At 48.3% G+C, this 20,844-nt stretch overlaps 1 long non-coding RNA gene across 1 annotated transcript; it reads right to left on the bottom strand.

Moving 5' to 3' along the window:
* Nucleotides 1-11,352: 11,352 nt before the first annotated feature.
* Nucleotides 11,353-12,095, bottom strand: LOC121562041. The gene is made up of 3 exons (XR_005999384.2): nt 11,978-12,095; nt 11,669-11,843; nt 11,353-11,393 (listed from the first exon to the last, which is right to left on the bottom strand). It is a non-coding gene; the product is annotated as an uncharacterized LOC121562041 (long non-coding RNA).
* Between the last annotated feature and the right edge of the window lie 8,749 nt (nt 12,096-20,844).

Here is a 20,844-nt window from a genome sequence, read left to right as displayed (position 1 = left end):
TTCAAAAATCCCTTCTCACCGTGGAAGGAAGATTTTCTATTCTCTCTCCCCAAACAGACAGAATAACACTCCAGCTAAAAATCCCGTTTCCCCCTGATAGTCAAACAACATTTAACAGCGCTCACAAAACATATAACCTGACTTAAACACAGAGACAAATTTAAGAGACTTTAATCCATCGCAATGGAATCTCTAAGGATACGTTAGCATGTAGCACACAACACAATTAGCCTTAGCCACGATGTACCATGTAGCATGAAACACACTCTAGCATTCCTTAGCAACGATGTACCACGTGGCCTGAAACAATCCAGCATTAGCCTTAGCCTCTAGCTAACTGCGGTCTACCCAGCCCTAAGTAACCTGCACCGTGGCCAAATCATTGTCTATCAGTAATATCTCCGTCTAACTTTGTGTTGCCGTAAGTTCTGGATAATCATAGAGAGGTTACCCCATGCATTATAGTTCGTCAACCATACGATGAGTATATAACATGCATATAATTCGTCCAGCTTATGGTTCCCAGAACCAACCTGACAAAATCTAATATTTCGCCCGGATTTGTGGCCCACTCCCTGCGAGTCGCCTCGCCTCGAGGTCTTTCCAGATTCACGGTGCCCTAAAGAATGCGCATATCTGAATTTACCAACCATTGTCACCCGTTACCAATGAAATATACACTTATACCGTTCCTTTTGCTCTAAATTTGTCATTGCCCATAGTTACCAATGAAATATAAATGTCTCCTACCGTTTTCCTAAATTTGTCATTGCCCATAGTTACCAATGAAATATAAATTTATGCTCTAAATCCTCATTGCCATCCGTTACCAATGAAATATAAACTTATCACTCTAAATTATCATTGTCTATAGTTACCAATGAAATAACATTTTAGCAGACTCCAGTCGACCAGCAACAACGCCACCGAGGCCAGGTCGAAATGGAACATCTCTTCAGTGTACACAAGTCATATCCAATCTAACAAACTCCGAGCGGTAAGAACACTCACCCTTTTTTCGGCCATGCTTCAGAGAGAGTTAGGCCGGCGGTTGACTGAAACAAGGAAGAGACGCAAACCCAGCCCCACGTTGGGCGCCATTATGTCGTATATGATGAGTGGTGGCAATTATTGCTGTCAACACAGAGTCCGTTATGCTGCATCGTGTGAGAGGCTTTTATTAAAATCACGAGTTTACAGCATAGGTACAGACTCGCGATGTCCGGAGAACGGCTCCCCAGATTGCTATGGCCGTTCCGCCGTCTTCCGCGCCTAACCCCTTATTTATAAACAATGAAACTCCCTCCTCTGGCCAATCACCAGTCTCCCCTTTATATAGCCTTCCAAGAGTTGAATAGCTCCCTCTACTGTCCAATCCCCGTATCTTACAACCCACTTCCTGTCTGTCATATGTGACCACACTAAACATTGCCTTTTGATACCAACATAACCAACATTCCATTTCTTCATGAAAAACATTTAACAAAGGCATAATCTTCAGATACTATACAATTAAATGACATTAGTTAACTTACGGTCATATTTTTTTACAACTCCAGCCCTTTGGAGATGTTTCAGCATGAGCAGAGACTCCAGGTAGTACAGCATGAGCAGTTGTTCAGGTTCATCCAAAGATTCTTCACTCTTGGCCTTCCCAATGACACCAAGAAAGTCTTTCTTGGCCACCTCCCAAGACTGCCACACATTCTTTTGGTGTCTTTGCAACTGTCATCATCTGTGTGTACCTGCAGAAAAACAATAATACATTAATTGTTGTCTGATTCAGCATCTGCATCTGCATCTTCAGTTGGTGTCAACACATGAGCCACTTCCACTTGGCTGAAATATCATACAGATAAACAAAAACAATTATATTATATTACAATCAAACATAATTGGACAACAGTTATAATGAGTTGAAATATGATTTAACTTGCATATATATTATTTTATCAGTGTAAGAAATAGCTTACACAGGTGCTTGTTTGACTTCTGGCTTGTTCTTAACAATATGACCCGTTTCTTCAAGCTTCTGGATCAGGATTCGGAGTGCGTCTTTGTTGTATAACAATACAGCTCAGTAAACTGTAGTCAAAGATCCTGCCTTTGCAAAGATGCTCTATCATGGAATCTCGGGCAGTGGTGACTTCTTGAACAATCTCTTGTTTTGTTTTTAACTTCATGCACACTCTGCTGAGGTGTAGAGAGAGGGTGTCCTGGTTCTTCAATTAAAATCTGCAGACAAGAGGGATCCTTCTTTGTTTTCTGTAAGACAGTAAATGCACAGTAAGTCCATGTAATAAAGTTACTAGCAGTATGTCAATACTTACACACCTATTATTACAGATGCTAGCAGAGCTACTGCTAACATTAGTAACAGCAACGTTACTGTGGTTTAATTGTGTTTATGGCCTCAAAGCTTATAATGCTCTCACACAAAAGCACATCAAATTTAGGTCATGCTTCATTTTGGGCCTACTACTAACATTAATAACAGCACCATACTAACAGTAATATACATTGAATAATTATAGAGATAAATTACCTTGAACCAGTTGCATTTGCAGATGCCATCTTGCTGAAAAATGAAGGAAGTAATAACACAATCGCGAAGAAATCTCTGCAGAATAAGGAAAAAAGCAATAATCCAAAATATCAGCTCCCAGAAGGAAAGAGTGTTGTCGTTGCTCTCAGTTGAATTCTCTTTTCTGAAGTGGAGTATATACTGTTGCCTTGGTCAGTATATATACAATCAGATTGGCCCAACCTCTTTCCACAATAAAATGTTCCATTCAGGCTAGATTTACACATACGCAAATGAGATGGCTCATTCAGCTTCACACCTCACAATACCTCTGGAGGTCAGATTTCAACCCTGGCATTGTTTCAACCCTGGCATTTTTTTCATACCTTCCCCCAGTGGGAATCGAACCCACAACCCTGGCATTGCAAACACCATGCTCTACCAACTGAGCTACATCCATGCCACAATTCAGACTACTGCCCATAATAATTCCTATCTAAACCTTTCGGCTTGTGAAACCCCCAGACAGAGGTGTGAAATTCCTCAACTTGAGGAGCTTCAAACATCAGAACAATGGCCTGACAACACCTGAGACATTTTTTTAGCAAGATGGCATCTGCCAAAAGTGTGTTGAATAGACAAGGATGAAAATAAAAACAACATGCAGGTTTTCTTTTAAATGTGTTGTTTATTTTAAAGTGCAGATACCCAAAACTGAAATTTAAGTTGAACATGCATGGCTAAATATATTACAAAATTACAGATTTACATTTTAAAAAGGGGTTTAAGGATATTTTTGAGTCCCATCAGCTATTGGTGATTTCGTGCTGACTGGCCTAGCTGTCAAGCCATTCCAAAATCTTATCCTTCTCCACCAAAATATTTTCTTGACACCCCATAGTCAAACAACAGTTCTTCCTGCACCGGAATGTATCGTTGGGCAATGAAAAGGATGCAATGGCCTAGGCGACAACACCTTGGGAGGGCAATTGTCTTCAAAATGAATGTTCATATATAACATGCCATTCTCCATGCATTATGCTGTTGGGTCAGGGAGGAGGGAGGTTGAAATGCTGGGAAAAACAACTCCACAGAAGATCCACACAGCATTTAAACATTTTTCAAATGAAAGTAACAGCATTAGAATATATATAGGGTTGCCTAATCACACATTTGACATTTTGGAAGGATTTAACCTATTTGAAAAAAGTTGAAAGGCAACGTGGATCTACTGTGGAGTAGTTCTTCCCAGCACTTCAACCAAATCAGATTTATATTACATATTGCCTGGTGTGATTTAAAAAGGAAATAAAGCTATAATCTTTTCCCAAATGGTCTCAAATTATAGGCCTGATCACCCTGGACCAATGGGAGAAGGCACAAGTGAATAGGTGTGTCTGTGTGAGTGAGTGAACCTGTCCACAGGGGGGCAGAGCAGGCAGCCCCTAGGAGCTGTTCTCCTAGTGAAAACCATCCGATTTCCAGGTGAACGGTTAAGGGGGGTTTGCCCCCCCCCCTTGGGGTCCCCCCCCCAACCCAGCCATGGACCCCCAGCACGCCCATGTGTGAGTCAGGAGCCATCCCCTGGTTCTCCTAGTGAAAACCGTCCGATTACATGGTGAACGGTTAAGGGGGGTTTGCCCCCCCCTTGGGCCCCCCCCCCAACCCGGCCATTGGCACCCAGCACGCCCATGTGTGAGTCAGGAGCCATCCCCTGGTTCACCTAGTGAAAACCGTCCTAAAATGACAGGTGGCGCCCGTTTTGGGACGAATCCGGGTGGGGGGTTTGCCCCCACTTGGGGTCCCCCCCCCAACCCGGCCATGGATCCCCAGCACGCCCATGTGTGAGTCAGGAGCCATCCCCTGGTTCTCCTAGTGAAAACCGTCCGGTTACATGGTGAACGGTTAAGGGGGGTTTGCCCCCCCCTTGGGTTCTCCCCCCAACCCGGCCATGGGCACCCAGCACGTCCATGTGTGAGTCAGGAGCCATCCACTGTTTCTCATAGTGAAAACCGTCCTAAAATGACAGGTGGCGCCCCCTTGTGGACGATTCCGGGTGGGCCCCGCCCTTGGGGGTCTCCCCCAAGCCAGCCATGGGCACCCACCCGCCCATGTATGACTGAAGGAGCCCTACTCTAGTTTAATTAGTGAAATCCATCCTAAAATGCGAATTGGCGCCACCCCATAGCCGAAAATCAGCTTGGGGAAAGTGCACCCATACCCCCAACACCCCCCACCCCCAACCGTCAAGCCCCTCGGGGTCTCCCCCAAGCAAGACATGAGCACCCATCCTGGGCATGTGTGACTGAAGGAGCCCTCCTCTGGTTCTCCAAGTGAAATCCGTCCTAAAATGCGAAACGGCGCCACCCCATGGCCGAAAATCAGCTGGGGGGCAGTGCACCCACACCCCCAACACCCCACACCCCCCAACCCCCAAGCCCCTTGGTGTCTCCCCCAAGCCAGTCATGAGCACCCATCCTGGACATGTGTGACTGAAGGAGCCCTCCTCTGGTTCTCCTAGTGAAATCCGTCCTAAAATGCGAAATGGCGCCAACCCATGGCCGAAAATCAGCTGGAGGGCAGTGTACCCACACCCCCACCACCCCCCACCCCCAACCCCCAAGCCCCTTGGGGTCTCCCCCAAGCCAGACATGAGCACCCATCCTGGGCATGTGTGACTGAAGGAGCCCTCCTCTGGTTCTCCTAGTGAAATCCGTCCTAAAATGCGAAATGGCGCAACCCCATGGCCAAAAATCAGCTGGGGGGCAGTGCACCCCCACCCCAGACACCCCACATCCCCAACACACAAGCCCCTTGGGGTCTCCCCCAAGCTGGACATGAGCACCCATCCTGGGCATGTGTGACTGAAGGAGCCCTCCCCTGGTTCTCCTAGTGAAAACCGTCGGGATACCATGTCCAATTGGAAGTGGGGTGTCTGACCCCCCACCCCAATCCGACCAAGAGCACCCATTTCGGCCATGTGTGACTCAGGAGCCGGTCCCTGGTTCTCCTAGTGAAAACCGGAGGGTTACCATGTGGGGTGTCTGACCCTCCACCCCAATCCGACCAAGAGCACCCATTTCGGCCTTCTGTGACTCAGGAGCCGGTCCCTGGTTCTCCTAGTGAAAACCATCCGATTTCCAGGTGAACGGTTAAGATGGGTTTGTCCCCCCCAACCCGGCCATGGACCCCCAGCACGCCCATGTGTGAGTCAGGAGCCATCCCCTGGTTCTCCTAGTGAAAACCGTCCTAAAGTGACAGGTGGCGCCCCCTTTTGGTCGAATCCGGGTGGGGGGGGTTTGCCCCCACTTGGGGTCCCCCCCCCCAACCCGGCCATGGATCCCCAGCACGCCCATGTGTGAGTCAGAGAGAGAGAGAGAGAGAGAGAGAGAGAGAGAGAGATGGGGGGAGAGAGAGAGAGAGAGAGAGAGAGAGAGAGAGAGAGAGATGGGGGGGAAGAGAGAGAGAGATAGGGGAAGAGAGAGAGAGAGAGCGAGAGCGAGAGCGAGAGAAAGAGAGAAAGAGAGAGAGAGAGAGATGGGGGAAGAGAGAGAGAGATGGGGGAAGAGCGAGAGAGCGAGAGAGCGAGAGAGCGAGAGAGAGAGAGAGATGGGGAAAGAGAGAGAGAGAGAGAGAGACAGAGAGAGAGAGACAGCGAGAGAGAGAGAGAGAGAGAGACAGAGAGAGAGAGACAGCGAGAGAGAGACAGAGAGAGAGAGAGAGAGAGAGAGAGAACATGTCAGAGTGGTCCTAGCTTCCTGTGTGGTGGTAATGGGGTTACCTTGGTAACATGTCAGAGTGGTCCTAGCTTCCTGTGTGGTGGTAATGGGGTTACCTTGGTAACATGTCAGAGTGGTCCTAGCTTCCTGTGTGGTGGTAATGGGGTTACCTTGGTAACATGTCAGAGTGGTCCTAGCTTCCTGTGTGGTGGTAATGGGGTTACCTTGGTAACATGTCAGAGTGGTCCTAGCTTCCTGTGTGGTGGGAAACATGTCAGGTTCCCTTGGTGCAGAATACACAGGGTTTCTCCTTCCCCATATTAACTGATACCAGTTCAAGAAGACAATACCAGTAAATGTTGTGCCTAGTAACATTTTTATGCGAAGTGCCACGTGTCAGTATCAAGCCTGTCTGTCAGAGTGCCAGGTCTCTCTCCATTCAGAGACATCAGTATCAAGCCTGTCTGTCAGAGTGCCAGGTCTCTCTCCATTCAGAGACATCAGTATCAAGCCTGTCTGTCAGAGTGCCAGGTCTCTCTCCATTCAGAGACATCAGTATCAAGCCTGTCTGTCAGAGTGCCAGGTCTCTCTCCATTCAGAGACATCAGTATCAAGCCTGTCTGTCAGAGTGCCAGGTCTCTCTCCATTCAGAGACATCAGTATCAAGCCTGTCTGTCAGAGTGCCAGGTCTCTTTCCATTCAGAGACATCAGTATCAAGCCTGTCTGTCAGAGTGCCAGGTCTCTCTCCATTCAGAGACATCAGCATCAAGCCTGTCTGTCAGAGTGCCAGGTCTCTCTCCATTCAGATACATCAGTATCAAGCGTGTCTGTCAGAGTGCCAGGTCTCTCTCCATTCAGAGACATCAGTATCAAGCCTGTCTGTCAGAGTGCCAGGTCTCTCTCCATTCAGAGACATCAGTATCAAGCCTGTCTGTCAGAGTGCCAGGTCTCTCTCCTTTCAGAGACATCAGTATCAAGCCTGTCTGTCAGAGTGCCAGGTCTCTCTCCATTCAGAGACATCAGTATCAATCCCATCTGTCAGTCTGGACTTCATCACATCATCTTGCAAGTCTCCATGTACTGGCTCCATACATGTTTCTGTGAACACAAACAGGATAATTAAGCAAGCTTTATACAGGGTCAGTTCCAGTACTATATTTCCAATGTCATACCAAGTATATACTACATATATATACTATATACTATATATATATATATATATATATATATATATATATATATATATATATATATATACTATAAGGATACTGGAGTGATGGAGGTAGATACACTACATGACATCTGCTCTGTCCAACATCTCGTTCCAAAATCATGGGCATTAATATGAAGTTGGTCCCCCACTGATGTTGGCCGTAAGGGTCTTCCCCAAACTGTTTCCACAAAGTTGGAGGCACAGAATCATCTAGAATGTCATTGTATGCTGTAGAGTTAAGATTTCCCTTCACTGGAACTAAGGGGCCTAGCACTAACCATGAAAAACAGCCCCAGACCATTATTCCTCCTCCACCAAACTTTACAGTTGGCACTATGCATTCGGGCAGGTAGCATTCTCCTGGCATTCACCAAACAAGATTTGTCCGTAGGACTGCCAGATGGTGAAACGTGATTCATCACTCCAGAGAACGCGTTTCCACTGCTCCAGAGTCCAACGGTGGCGAGCTTTACACCACTCCAGCCGACGCTGGCACAGCACATGGTGATCTTAGGCTTGTAAAGCGGCTGCTTGGCAATGGAAACCCATTTCATGAATCTCCCAATTAACAGTTATTGGGCTGATGTTGCTTCCAGAGGCAGTTTGGAACTCGGTAGTGAGTGTTGCAACCGAGAACAGACAAGTTTTACGCGCTTCAGCACTCAGCGGTCCCATTCTGTGAGCTTGTGTGGCCTACCACTTCACGGCTGAGCCGTTGCTGCTCCTAGAAGTTTCCACTTCACAATAACAGCACTGACCGTTGACCGGGGCAGCTCTAGCAGGGTAGAAATTTGACGAACTGACTTGTTAGAAAGGTGGCATCCTATGATCGGTGATCCGATCCTGTAGGTTCATGCTCTACAACATTCGGAGAGTACGACCCTGCCTTACACAGGAAGCGGCACAGGTCCTAATCCAGGCACTTGTCATCTCCCGTCTGGATTACTGCAACTCGTTGTTGGCTGGGCTCCCTGCCTGTGCCATTAGACCCCTACAACTCATCCAGAACGCTGCAGCCCGTCTGGTGTTCAACCTTCCCAAGTTCTCTCACGTCACCCCGCTCCTCCGCACACTCCACTGGCTTCCAGTTGAAACTCGCATCTGCTACAAGACCATGGTGCTTGCCTACGGAGCTGTGAGGGGAACGGCACCTCCGTACCTTCAGGCTCTCATCAGTCCCTACACCCAAACGAGGGCATTGCGTTCATCCACCTCTGGCCCACCTCCGCCTTCCTTTAGGTCTGCTGGCTCCCCTACCTCTGCTGAAGCACAGTTCCCGCTCAGCCCAGTCAAAACCTTTTCGCTGCTCGGGCACCCCAATGGTGGAACAAGCTCCCTCACGACGCCAGGACAGCGGAGTCACTCACCACCTTCCGGAGACACTTGAAACCCCACCTCTTTAAGGAATACCTGGGATAGGATAAAGTAATCCTTCTACCCCCTTACCCCACCCCCCTAAAAAAATATTTAAAAAATAACATATTGTAAAGTGGTTAACCCACTGTCTATAAGGTGAATGCACCAATTTGTAAGTCGCTCTGGATAAGAGTGTCTGCTAAATGACGTAAATGTAAATGTAAGTTGTGTTCATTAATTGGTGTGTTTATTAAGTAGTGTGTTTCTGGATAAGAGTGTGTGTTATTGCATTCTTATTTTTAAATGAACCAAACTAAGTTAAGGAACACAAAAGAGTGGATACAGGTGCTAAATGAAGCTACCAAGTTGAAAAAACACAATTATTTCAGGACATAAAACTCTGAAAACTCTAAGTCAAACCAACAATAAACCTAGTTGGCAGCTGCATTGTGTTCACACTCTGAGAAGGTTTTGAAATGGACTATTTCCTAAGTAATTTCACTCTGATAAATAACAGAGAGAAATTAATTAAGATTATTGTTTTTTACCAACATTCACAGACACAATGGATTAAGATTATTGTCTGTGAATGTTGGTTAAAAAAATAAAGACAAGACAGTGCAGGTTCAACACTTGCAATATAAGTGACACAGACCAAATCCAAACCTTAAAAAAAGCACAACACAATAAATTACTCAAAAACATTTTTTATTAAACTGAGCAAACCTTGGAACATTATAAAGAATCACACCAACATGGAAAATAGATTAGACAGTTTGAATAAATTACACACATTTTATGATCTGAACAAGCACACTAAAATAGAAAACCACACAACACAAAATCAGAACAGTGTAAATGTGAGAGTCTTTAAGAGTCTTGGTAAGAGGTGCTGCTGTTTCCTTCCTCCCCTTGTTGAGTCTTGAAGTGGGTCGATTCCCCTTCATTCTGGCTGACAGAGGTCTCCCCTCTTTCCTTGTGCACCTTCTCATCCAGCTTCCTCCTCCTTGAGGCAATGGCTTTTTTGAGTCGGTCTTCATTTGAATTCAGCTGCTGCATACCTTGCATCGTGACAATGGGGGAGGTGAGGGGAGACTTGCTCTTCAATTTGATGGGTGAGACTAGCAGGGGGCTGACGGCGACCACCATGCGGCGCCTGAGGATGAGCTGCTTCTTGCTCGGGGTATGGTACTGCTCCAGCTCAGGCATGGTCAACTTGGAGGGTGTCTTCAGGCACAGCAAACACAAAAGAGAACATATATATATTAAAAAATGCACGTTTGACTGTTACATGGTGTACAAGCACATTTGGTAATCTAATGTGTGGTGTCGGAATAGCTGATCTTACCACAGGTTGTCTGGCCGTCCGTTCCTCATCCTCGACCTCTTCCTCCTCCGAGTCCCTGGAGGACGGGCCAGACTCCTGGTACATCACCTTGGTCTCTTCGGGGTGGTGCTCCCCTCGGAGAGGGAGTCCTCCTCTCTTGCCTTCCGCTTTCTTTTTGAAGAGGTGGAGGCCTGGTTCTCGGTGGTGACAGAGGTATCTTCTCCCTTTAATGCTGCCTCGAAGAGTGCCCTGGTTTCACTGGCTTGGGACGGATTTAAATTGATGGCATAAAATGTATCTGCGGTCTGGATGTCGTGGCACATGAAGTTGGCCACCCTTTCCCTGTCAGCCTTCGGGAGCATGTTTTTGACCTGTAAGACACAAGCAAAAAAGACACACACACACACACACACACACACACAGACACAAATAAATAAAAATAATTTATATTATTTCAGACAACAGTGGAATAGGATCTTACAGTACTTCTATTCATATCTAATCTGACTTACATGAGTGACAATGGAGGTCCGCAGGTCAGTGAAGGTAGGAGTTTCAGGCAGACCCATCTCCTTCCATACCTCCCTCAGGTAGGCAGGCAGGTTCTTGAGCTGAGTGCTTGTAGAATTGAAAAAAAGTGCTGGGACTTCTTTCCCCCTGGGAGGCAGTGCTTGAATTTGAGGAAGTCTGAAAAACCAAGTGTACTCATTTGTCAGCGACATCTAGACCATGCCATGGTCTCTATTTCGTTTTGTGTTCCTCCACCTATTAGAAATTGAACAGAAAAAACACACAAATGACGCAAAGGCGACTGCAATTGTTTCCAAAAACAACCAACCAACCAAACAAACAAATAAACACATTCAGGTGTACGTTTATAGACTTACACTGATCAGATACATCCCAGACTGGTCACATTTAGCCTCCTCCACCTCCTCCACCAACATGTTCTTATCCAGGCCCGGTCTATGGCCGTCTATGGAGGTAAAGTAGGCCCACAGGTCTCCATAAAACTGGTACTGATTTTTCTGTGTCCTTGTTTCTTCCAAGGTTTCTGTGGGGACATGAAAATAATAACAGGCATCTTTACACTGCACTCTATACATGTCTGACGTTTATAAGTGTGTAATAACAGTGACATCACAGATTTAGAAAGACGTACTCAGCACTTCTGGGATCTTGGCCTTGGCAAGAGACTGGCACTCCATCAGGGTCTTTCTGGAAACCACCTTGGCTTCCTTGCTGTCTTTCACCTTTACACACACACACACACACACACACACACACACACACACACACACACACACACACACACACACACACACACACACACACACACACACACACACACACACACACACACACACACACACACTCACACACACACACACACACACACACACACACACACACACACACACACACACACACACACACACACACACACACACACACACACAAATCATACAATCAATTACTGCATTGTTAATGAACGCTGATGAGACTAAAAAGAAAGAACTCTGCTTACCCCCTTATTTTGTCATGGTTAGTCAGGAAAATGAGATTGGATTGGTAGGTCTCATCCTTCGCCATGTAGTTCAACAATTGCGTCACCCTTTTGATCTTTCCGGCACAATTTTCCCTTAGCTTATAATTTGGATTGGGGCCCTCACAGGTCTTCCTGAATCCCTCAAGAAACACACCTGTCAAAGAAACATAACATTTTAGACAATAATTACAATCTCATGAGGCAACATGAATCAGTCAGGCTGTTAAAAAAAAAAAAAAAACTGTTCCAACACAAACACTTGCCACTATTTAAAGAAACAGTACTTACTGATGGCAGAGCCCGGGAAGATAAGTTTGCTGCCAGATCCGGACGCTGTAGCCTCCTCTGTCTGGTCCCCTGAACCTGTCACTTGGTCCAGCTGCAGCTCCTCTTGGGCTGTGTCTGCCTCGGCCTGAAAGCTGAGGGACCTCTTTGCCCGACCTCTCCTTTGCCGGACTCACCCTGAGAATCCCCATCTGCCTTTTCAGTAGCTGGTACCTCTTCCTCACTCTATGCAGCTCAGAGATCAGCTTCAGGTTGTCCTCTCTAATGGATTGGATGGTCTCACTTTTCTTGGTCAGGGCCTCATCCCTCTCTTTCACAGCTTTCTGCAGCCTCAAAAGTGGTGCTTGGCAGTGGCAGTAATCATATGTGCAGCCCTCTTCCTCCTCTTCCTCTGCAAAAGTATCTAAAAAGTTATCCTCCTCTTCTTCTTGCCTCGCAGTCTCCACAATATCAAAATCGGTGGCCACTGGGATGGCAGGGATCGATGCCCTCAATGCCGCCAGCCTCTCCATTGTCAGACGTCTCTTCACCTCCTCTAAAGCCCGTCTCCTCTGTGCTCTGTTGAGCTCTGTATGGGAGTCCATATGCCGGTCCAGCCTGCTGACATGGGTGGAGCATCCTGTCACTGGACACCGCTCCTGCCTGATATTGACACGGCCCCAATGCCAATTACAAAGGAGAATCCTCTCCTCAGTGTTCCGAACGTTGTGTACTTGCCTAAGGTGCTGACTGAAGCCAACCACAACCTTAAAGCAAAGTGGACATGAACGAAATAGAGAACGCACTGGAGCCATCTATATTATTGAAAAGTGAAATAACAGTAAATAAAAACCATTACACAATCACTTCAGCTATTCAGGAAGTACAATGCTCCAGGCTGCTTAGTTGCTGCTTATAAACACATCTGAGACCACTCCCTCCACCCCTCCTCTGCCTGTCAGCCTCTAGTCAAATACATTCTACACAACAAACTCCTCCCATGCTGTCAGCCTCTAGTCAAACACATTCTATTTCCACAACACACTCCTCCCACTAAAACACACCTCCAACTCCTCCCTTGCTGTCAGCTCACAGTCAAATTCAGTCTTTTACCATTACATCAATTCATCATTCAGTCAATTCCATTCCTGTTACAAAAATGTACACTATGGCTTTAAGTAATAAAGTCCACTACTGGGATACTCTACTGTACAAATACATTTCAAATGTTCTGTCCTTTGACAGTTTTTGATGAATTTATCAATGGGATGGCTGACTTGACTGCTTTCCCATGGCAATTAGTAACAATGGAATTTGACATAAGATTTATTGTTAAAATTTCCCGTTTAAGATATGAAGGGGACCATGTACTGTATTCATATTGATATCTGTAGAGCTACAGGTGACCCTGAACATGTGGCAGAAGGAATTTTGCTAATTGCATAAACAGGAGCAGAGTTAGAGCATTCCATGTTATCCTGTGGGGGAACATCTCGGATGGGTCAGACTGAATGAACCGCTGCACGCAGCTAGAATAACCTTTAGGGCACTTTTTTTTTGTTTTATTCTGTTAAAGCTGTTGCACCCTTGTGGCCCTGCTGACTTCCATGCAGGCCCACATTGACCTTGTGACCTCTGGAGCTCCATGTCTCTAATTATGTACTCCCTGCCTGTTCAAAAGACATCTCCCATGGGCCTGAGAGTACAGCTTACCGACTTGGAACTCCAGAGGGACAGCAGGCCAAAAGAAAGGGGGGAGAGAGTGGCCTGCCTCCACAGGGCCTGCCTCCACAGGGCCTGCCTCCACAGGGGCTGCCTCCACAGGGCCTGCCTCCACAGGGCCTGCCTCCACAGGGCCTGCCTCCACAGGGGCTGCCTCCACAGGGCCTGCCTCCACAGGGCCTGCCTCCACAGGGCCTGCCTCCACAGGGCCTGCCTCCACAGGGGCTGCCTCCACAGGGCCTGCCTCCACAGGGCCTGCCTCCACAGGGCCTGCCTCAGGCGCTGCCCCCACAGGGGCTGCCTCACAGGGCCTGCCTCCACAGGGCCTGCCTCCACAGGGGCTGCCTCCACAGGGGCTGCCTCCACAGGGCCTGCCTCCAGGGCCTGCCTCCCAGGGCCTGCCTCCACAGGGGCTGCCTCCACAGGGCCTGCCTCCACAGGGCCTGCCTCCACAGGGCCTGCCTCACAGGGCCTGCCTCCCACAGGGGCTGCCTCCACAGGGCCTGCCTCCACAGGGCATGCCTCCCACAGGGCCTGCCTCCACAGGGCTGCCTCCACAGGGCCTGCCTCCACAGGGCATGCCTCCACAGGGCCTGCCTCCACAGGGCCTGCCTCCACAGGGGCTGCCTCCACAGGGCCTGCCTCCACAGGGCCTGCCTCCACAGGGGCTGCCTGCTCTGCCCCCCTGTTGGACAGTTTTACTCTCATACACACAGACACACACAGACAGACACAGACAGACACAGACAGACACAGACACACACAGACACACACAGACACACACAGACACAGTCACTGCGGTCAGACCGAGCGAGCTACGGTCAAGTGGGGCACATCGTTGAACTCGGAGCGGCCTATAGACGGCCTATAGACAACAGTGATGCCATTCATTTGCCTCTCAGTGTTGATTTCAGCCTGTCAGTTTTTTGATTTCACCCCTGTTCATTTGTTGATGGTAAAGGTCATTCTTCCGTTTCCACTGTCCAATTGCAGTATAACATGTTAAGACTGGCATGTACAAAAAGTCCATTAGCAATGTACAGTATGAGTCAAACAGACATAGTGGTTCCTCTCCCTCAATAGTTGGTTGTAAGTTCAGCCTGTCCTTTTGGTGATGGTAAATCACTGCTTAAACAGTGTCTTTTTGCCATAATAAATACAGCCAATGCCAATATGTCCATTACAACATGTTGGCATTGGCAATGTCTTCATATGGCAAATGTACAAGTCCATTTGCAATACATTTCAATGGGCATTTATTATCACCAATTGGACATGCTGTAATATGCTCTTACAAAGCTGAAATGCCCAAATGTAAAGCTTACTCAACTCGGGCTGGCCAAGAAATGATAGTGGATCCTCTCCCTTGCTCATTGGTGTTGATTTCAGCATGTCCAATTCGTGATAATAAACGCCCATTGAAATGTATTGCAAATGTACTTGTCCGTTTGCAATATGAAATACAGCCAATGCCAGTATCACATCGTGGATCCAAAAATATTTTTTTCAGTTTGTAGAGCATGGTGTTTGAAATGCAAGGGTTGTGGGTTCGATTCCCACTGGGGGCAGGTACACCCTAACGGCTGTAAGCTCATGCTCCTCTAACAGTTATTAAACGTTATTCTTTTTATTTATTTTATTTTAACCTTAATGTCCTTCCAGGGGGCAAATATATAGTTAACAATTATTAACGTTCTCACCAACGGAGACTCATCAGATTTTAACCTTAACGTCCTTCCAGGGGGCTCATATATAGTTAACAATTATTAACGTTCTCACCAACGGAGACTCATCAGATTTTAACCTTAACTTACATATTTCCTTACAAAAAACTAAAACCCCTGTTCTCAACCAAAACATATACAGTGGGGAAAAAAAGTATTTAGTCAGCCACCAATTGTGCAAGTTCTCCCACTTAAAAAGATGAGAGAGGCCTGTAATTTTCATCATAGGTACACGTCAACTATGACAGACAAATTGAGAAAAAAAATTCCAGAAAATCACATTGTAGGATTTTTTATGAATTTATTTGCAAATTATGGTGGAAAATAAGTATTTGGTCACCAACAAACAAGCAAGATTTCTGGCTCTCACAGACCTGTAACTTCTTCTTTAAGAGGCTCCTCGGTCCTCCACTTGTTACCTGTATTAATGGCACCTGTTTGAACTTGTTATCAGTATAAAATACACCTGTTCACAATCTCAAACAGTCACACTCCAAAATCCACTATGGCCAAGACCAAAGAGCTGTCAAAGGACACCAGAAACAAAATTGTAGACCTGCACCAGGCTGGGAAGACTGAATCTGCAATAGGTAAGCAGCTTGGTTTGAAGAAATCAACTGTGGGAGCAATTATTAGGAAATGGAAGACATACAAGACCACTGATAATCTCCCTCGATCTGGGGCTCCACGCAAGATCTCACCCCATGGGGTCAAAATGATCACAAGAACGGTGAGCAAAAATCCCAGAACCACACGGGGGGACCTAGTGAATGACCTGCAGAGAGCTGGGACCAAAGTAACAAAGCCTACCATCAGTAACACACTACGCCGCCAGGGACTCAAATCCTGCAGTGCAAGACGTGTCCCCCTGCTTAAGCCAGTACATGTCCAGGCCCGTCTGAAGTTTGCTAGAGTGCATTTGGATGATCCAGAAGAGGATTGGGAGAATGTCATATGAAACCAAAATATAACTTTTTGGTAAAAACTCAACTCGTCGTGTTTGGAGGACAAAGAATTCTGAGTTGCATCCAAAGAACACCATACCTACTGTGAAGCATGGGGGTGGAAACATCATGCTTTGGGGCTGTTTTTCTGCAAAGGGACCAGGACGACTGATCCGTGTAAAGGAAATAATGAATGGGGCCATGTATCGTGAGATTTTGAGTGAAAACCTCCTTCCGTCAGCAAGGGCATTGAAGATGAAACGTGGCTGGGTCTTTCAGCATGACAATGATCCCAAACACACCACCCGGGCAACGAAGGAGTGGCTTCGTACGAAGCATTTCAAGGTCCTGGAGTGGCCTAGCCAGTCTCCAGATCTCAACCCCATAGAAAATCTTTGGAGGGAGTTGAAAGTCTGTGTTGCCCAGCGACAGCCCCAAAACATCACTGCTCTAGAGGAGATCTGCATGGAGGAATGGGCCAAAATACCAGCAACAGTGTGTGACAACCTTGTGAAGACTTACAGAAAACGTTTGACCTGTGTCATTGCCAACAAAGGGTATATAACAAAGTATTGAGAAACTTTTGTTATTGACCAAATACTTATTTTCCACCATAATTTGCAAATAAATTCATAGAAAATCCTACAATGTGATTTTCAGGATTTTTTTTCCTCATTTTGTCTGTCATAGTTGACGTGTACCTATGATGAAAATTACAGGCCTCTCTCATCTTTTTAAGTGGGAGAACTTGCACAATTGGTGGCTGACTAAATACATTTTTTCCCCACTGTATATGTATATATCTCTAACATAAATCTTTGTCAAGAATGCTGTAGGTGGGTGTAGTGGTGGAATCAAGCGCAGGACACCGAAGTATAGTCCAAAAGACTTTAGTTCAATTTCCAACAAGGAAAATACGAACACACTTGCCCGAAGGCGAAATTACGAACGAAGGCGACAAAACAAAAGGCGCACTAAACATGTGCGTAACCGCTCCAACGCAGTGGAGTGAAGCTCAACCGAGCGTATAAGCAATATCCAAGCACAACACACGACAGACCTAAATCAATAACACACAACACTCGACAAACACAACGAGAAACTTATAGGACACTAATTACGCTAAACGAGAACAGGTGTCACAACAAACAGACAAAAGCAAACGAACATGAAACATACAACGGTGGCAGCTAGTATTCCGGAGACAACGAACGCCGAAGCCTGCCCGAACAAGGAAGAGAGGCAGCCTCGGCCGAAACCGTGACAGTACCCCCCCCCCTTGACGCGCGGCTCCAGACGTGCGCCGACTCCGGCCTCGGGGACGACCCGGAGGACACGGAGCAGGGTGCGTCGGGTGCCCACGATGGAATTCCGTCAGGAGAGATGGGTCCAAAATGTCTCTCCTCGGCACCCAGCACCGTTCCTCCGGACCGTACCCCCTCCCACTCCACTAGATATTGGAGACCCCCCATCCGACGTCTCGAATCCAAGATGGACCTCACGGAGTACGCCGGTGCCCCCTCGATGTCCAATGGGGGCGGAGGAGTCTCCCTGATCTCACTTTCTTGGAGTGGGCCAGCTACCACCGGCCTGAGAAGGGACACATGGAACGAGGGGTTAATACTTTTATATTCAACAGGTAGTTGTAATTTGTAACACACCTCGTTCAACCTTCTCAGGACTTTAAATGGCCCTACAAACCGCCGACCCAGTTTCCGACAGGGCAGGCGGAGGGGCAGGTTTCTGGTAGAGAGCCAGACTCGATCACCAGGTGCGTACACCGGTCCCTCACTGCGGTGGAGATCGGCGCTCGCCTTATGACGTCGGAGGGCCCGCTGCAGGTGGACGTGTGCAGCGTTCCATGTCTCCTCCGAGCGCCGCACCCACTCATCCACCGCAGGAGCCTCGATCTGGCTCTGCTGCCAAGGTGCCAGAACCGGCTGGTAACCTAACACACATTGGAAAGGGGTGAGGTTAGTGGAGGAATGGCGTAGGGAATTCTGGGCCATCTCGGCCCAGCGAACGTACCTTGCCCACTCCTCCGGCCGGTCCTGGCAGTATGTTCTAAGAAACCTACCCACATCCTGGTTCACGCGTTCCACCTGCCCATTATTCTCCGGGTGGTAACCCAAGGTGAGGCTCACCGAGACCCCCAACCGCTCCATAAAGGCTCTCCAGACCCTGGAGGTAAATTGGGGACCTCGATCAGACACAATATCCTCGGGTACCCCGTAGTGCCGGAACACATGGGTGAATAGTGCTTTGGCAGTTTGCAGGGCGGTAGGAAGGCCCGGCATGGGGAGCAAACGACAGGCCTTAGAAAACCGGTCCACAACGACCAGTATAGTGGTATGCCCCTGTGAAGGAGGAAGGTCAGTAAGGAAATCCACCGAGAGGTGGGACCATGGTCATTGTGGAACGGGCAGGGGTAGTAACTTACCCCTAGGCAGATGTCTAGGCGCCTTACACTGGGCGCACACCGAGCAGGAGGAAACATAAACCCTCACATCCCTTGCCAACGTGGGCCACCAGTACTTAGCACTAAGACAGTGCACTGTCCGGCCGATAACAGGGTGTCCAGAGGAGGGTGACGTGTGAGCCCAATAGATCAATCGATCCCGAACCTCGAGCGGAACGTACTTCCGACCCTCCGGGCATTGCGGTGGACTAGGGTCGGTGCGTAACGCCCGCTCGAGCTCAGCATCGACCTCCCACACTACCGGTGCCACCAGACACGACTCCGGCAGTATGGGAGTGGGCTCCACGGACCTCTCCTCCATGTCATACCGCCGAGACAGCGCATCTGCCTTACCGTTCTGTGACCCAGGGATGTACGTGATCTTAAATGTAAACCGGGTCAAAAACATGTTCCATCTTGCCTGACGAGGGTTCAGCCTCCTCGCTGCCCGGATGTACTCCAGGTTACGGTGGTCCGTCAAAATGAGGAAAGGGTGTTGAGCCCCCTCAAGCCAGTGCCTCCACACCTTTAGGGCCTGTACCACGGCTAACAGCTCCCTGTCCCCTACGTCGTAGTTTCGCTCCGCCGGACTGAGCTTCTTGGAATAAAAGGCACAGGGGCGGAATTTAGGTGGCGCGCCTGACCGTTGTGAAAGCACGGCTCCTAGACCGGCCTCTGACGCGTCCACCTCTACCTGGAACGGCAAAGAGGGATCTGGATGCGCCAGCACCGGGGCCGAGGTAAACAGGTCCTTCAGCCTCCCAAACGCCCTGTCCGCCTCGGCCGACCACTGCAGACGCACCGGACCCCCCTTCAAAAGAGACGTGATGGGAGCTGCCACCTGTCCAAAACCCCGGATAAACCTCCGGTAGTAATTCGCAAACCCCAAAAACTGCTGCACCTCCTTCACAGTGGTTGGTGTTTGCCAATTACGCACGGCTGACACCCGGTCTACCTCCATCTTCACCCCTGACGCAGACAACTGATACCCCAAAAAGGAGACCGACTCCTGGAAAAACAGACACTTCTCTGCCTTAACATACAGGTCGTGCTCCACCAGCCTCTGCAACACTCTGCGCACCAGGGCCACATGCTCGACACGGGTAGGCGAGTACACGAGAATGTCATCTATGTACACAACGACCCCCCTGCCCCTGCATGTCCCTGAAGATCTCATCCACGAATGATTGGAAAACTGACGGAGCGTTCATCAACCCGTATGGCATGACAAGATACTCGTAATGGCCCGAGGTGGTACTAAAGGCTGTCTTCCATTCATCGCCCTCCCTGATGCGCACCAAGTTGTACGCGCTCCTGAGATCTAATTTAGTGAAGAAAAGCGCCCCATGCAAGGACTCAGTCATGGTCGCAATCAGCGGGAGTGGATAACTGTACTTCACCGTGATCTGATTGAGACCACGGTAATCGATGAACGGGCGTAAACCACCATCCTTCTTCTTCACAAAAAAGAAACTTGAGGACGCAGGGGAAGTGGAAGGCCGTATGTATCCTTGTCTCAGAGATTCTTCTATGTAAGTCTCCATAGCTTTCTTCTCCTCCTGAGACAGAGGATACACATGGCTCCGTGGGAGCGCAGCTCCTGCCTGGAGGTCTATCGCACAATCTCCCTGCCTATGGGGCGGCAACCGCGTCGCCCTCGACTTACTAAACGCGATAGCCAAATCCCCATACTCAGGGGGAACGTGCAATGCGGGCACCTGGTTTGGACTCTCCACTGAGGTAGCCCCTACGGAAACGCCTAAACATCGACCCACACACTGGGCAGACCACTCCATCAGAGCCCTCTCCTGCCACGAAATAGATGGGTTATGGGTACTCAACCAGGGCATGCCCAGCACCACCGGATACGCAGGCGAGTCAATCAGAAATAGCTGAATCATCTCCTGATGACCCCCCTGCGCACACATCCTAAGTGGCGCAGTGACCTCCCTGATCAAGCCCGCACCCAACGGGCGACTATCTAGGGCATGAACGGGGAAAGGGACATCAACAGGAAGAAGGGGAATCCCTACGGCTAAACAA

Source organism: Coregonus clupeaformis, unplaced genomic scaffold, assembly GCF_020615455.1.
Source record: "Coregonus clupeaformis isolate EN_2021a unplaced genomic scaffold, ASM2061545v1 scaf0612, whole genome shotgun sequence".
In the NCBI taxonomy this organism is placed as follows: Eukaryota; Metazoa; Chordata; class Actinopteri; order Salmoniformes; family Salmonidae; genus Coregonus; species Coregonus clupeaformis.
This window is presented reverse-complemented; position numbering and strand designations above follow the sequence as displayed.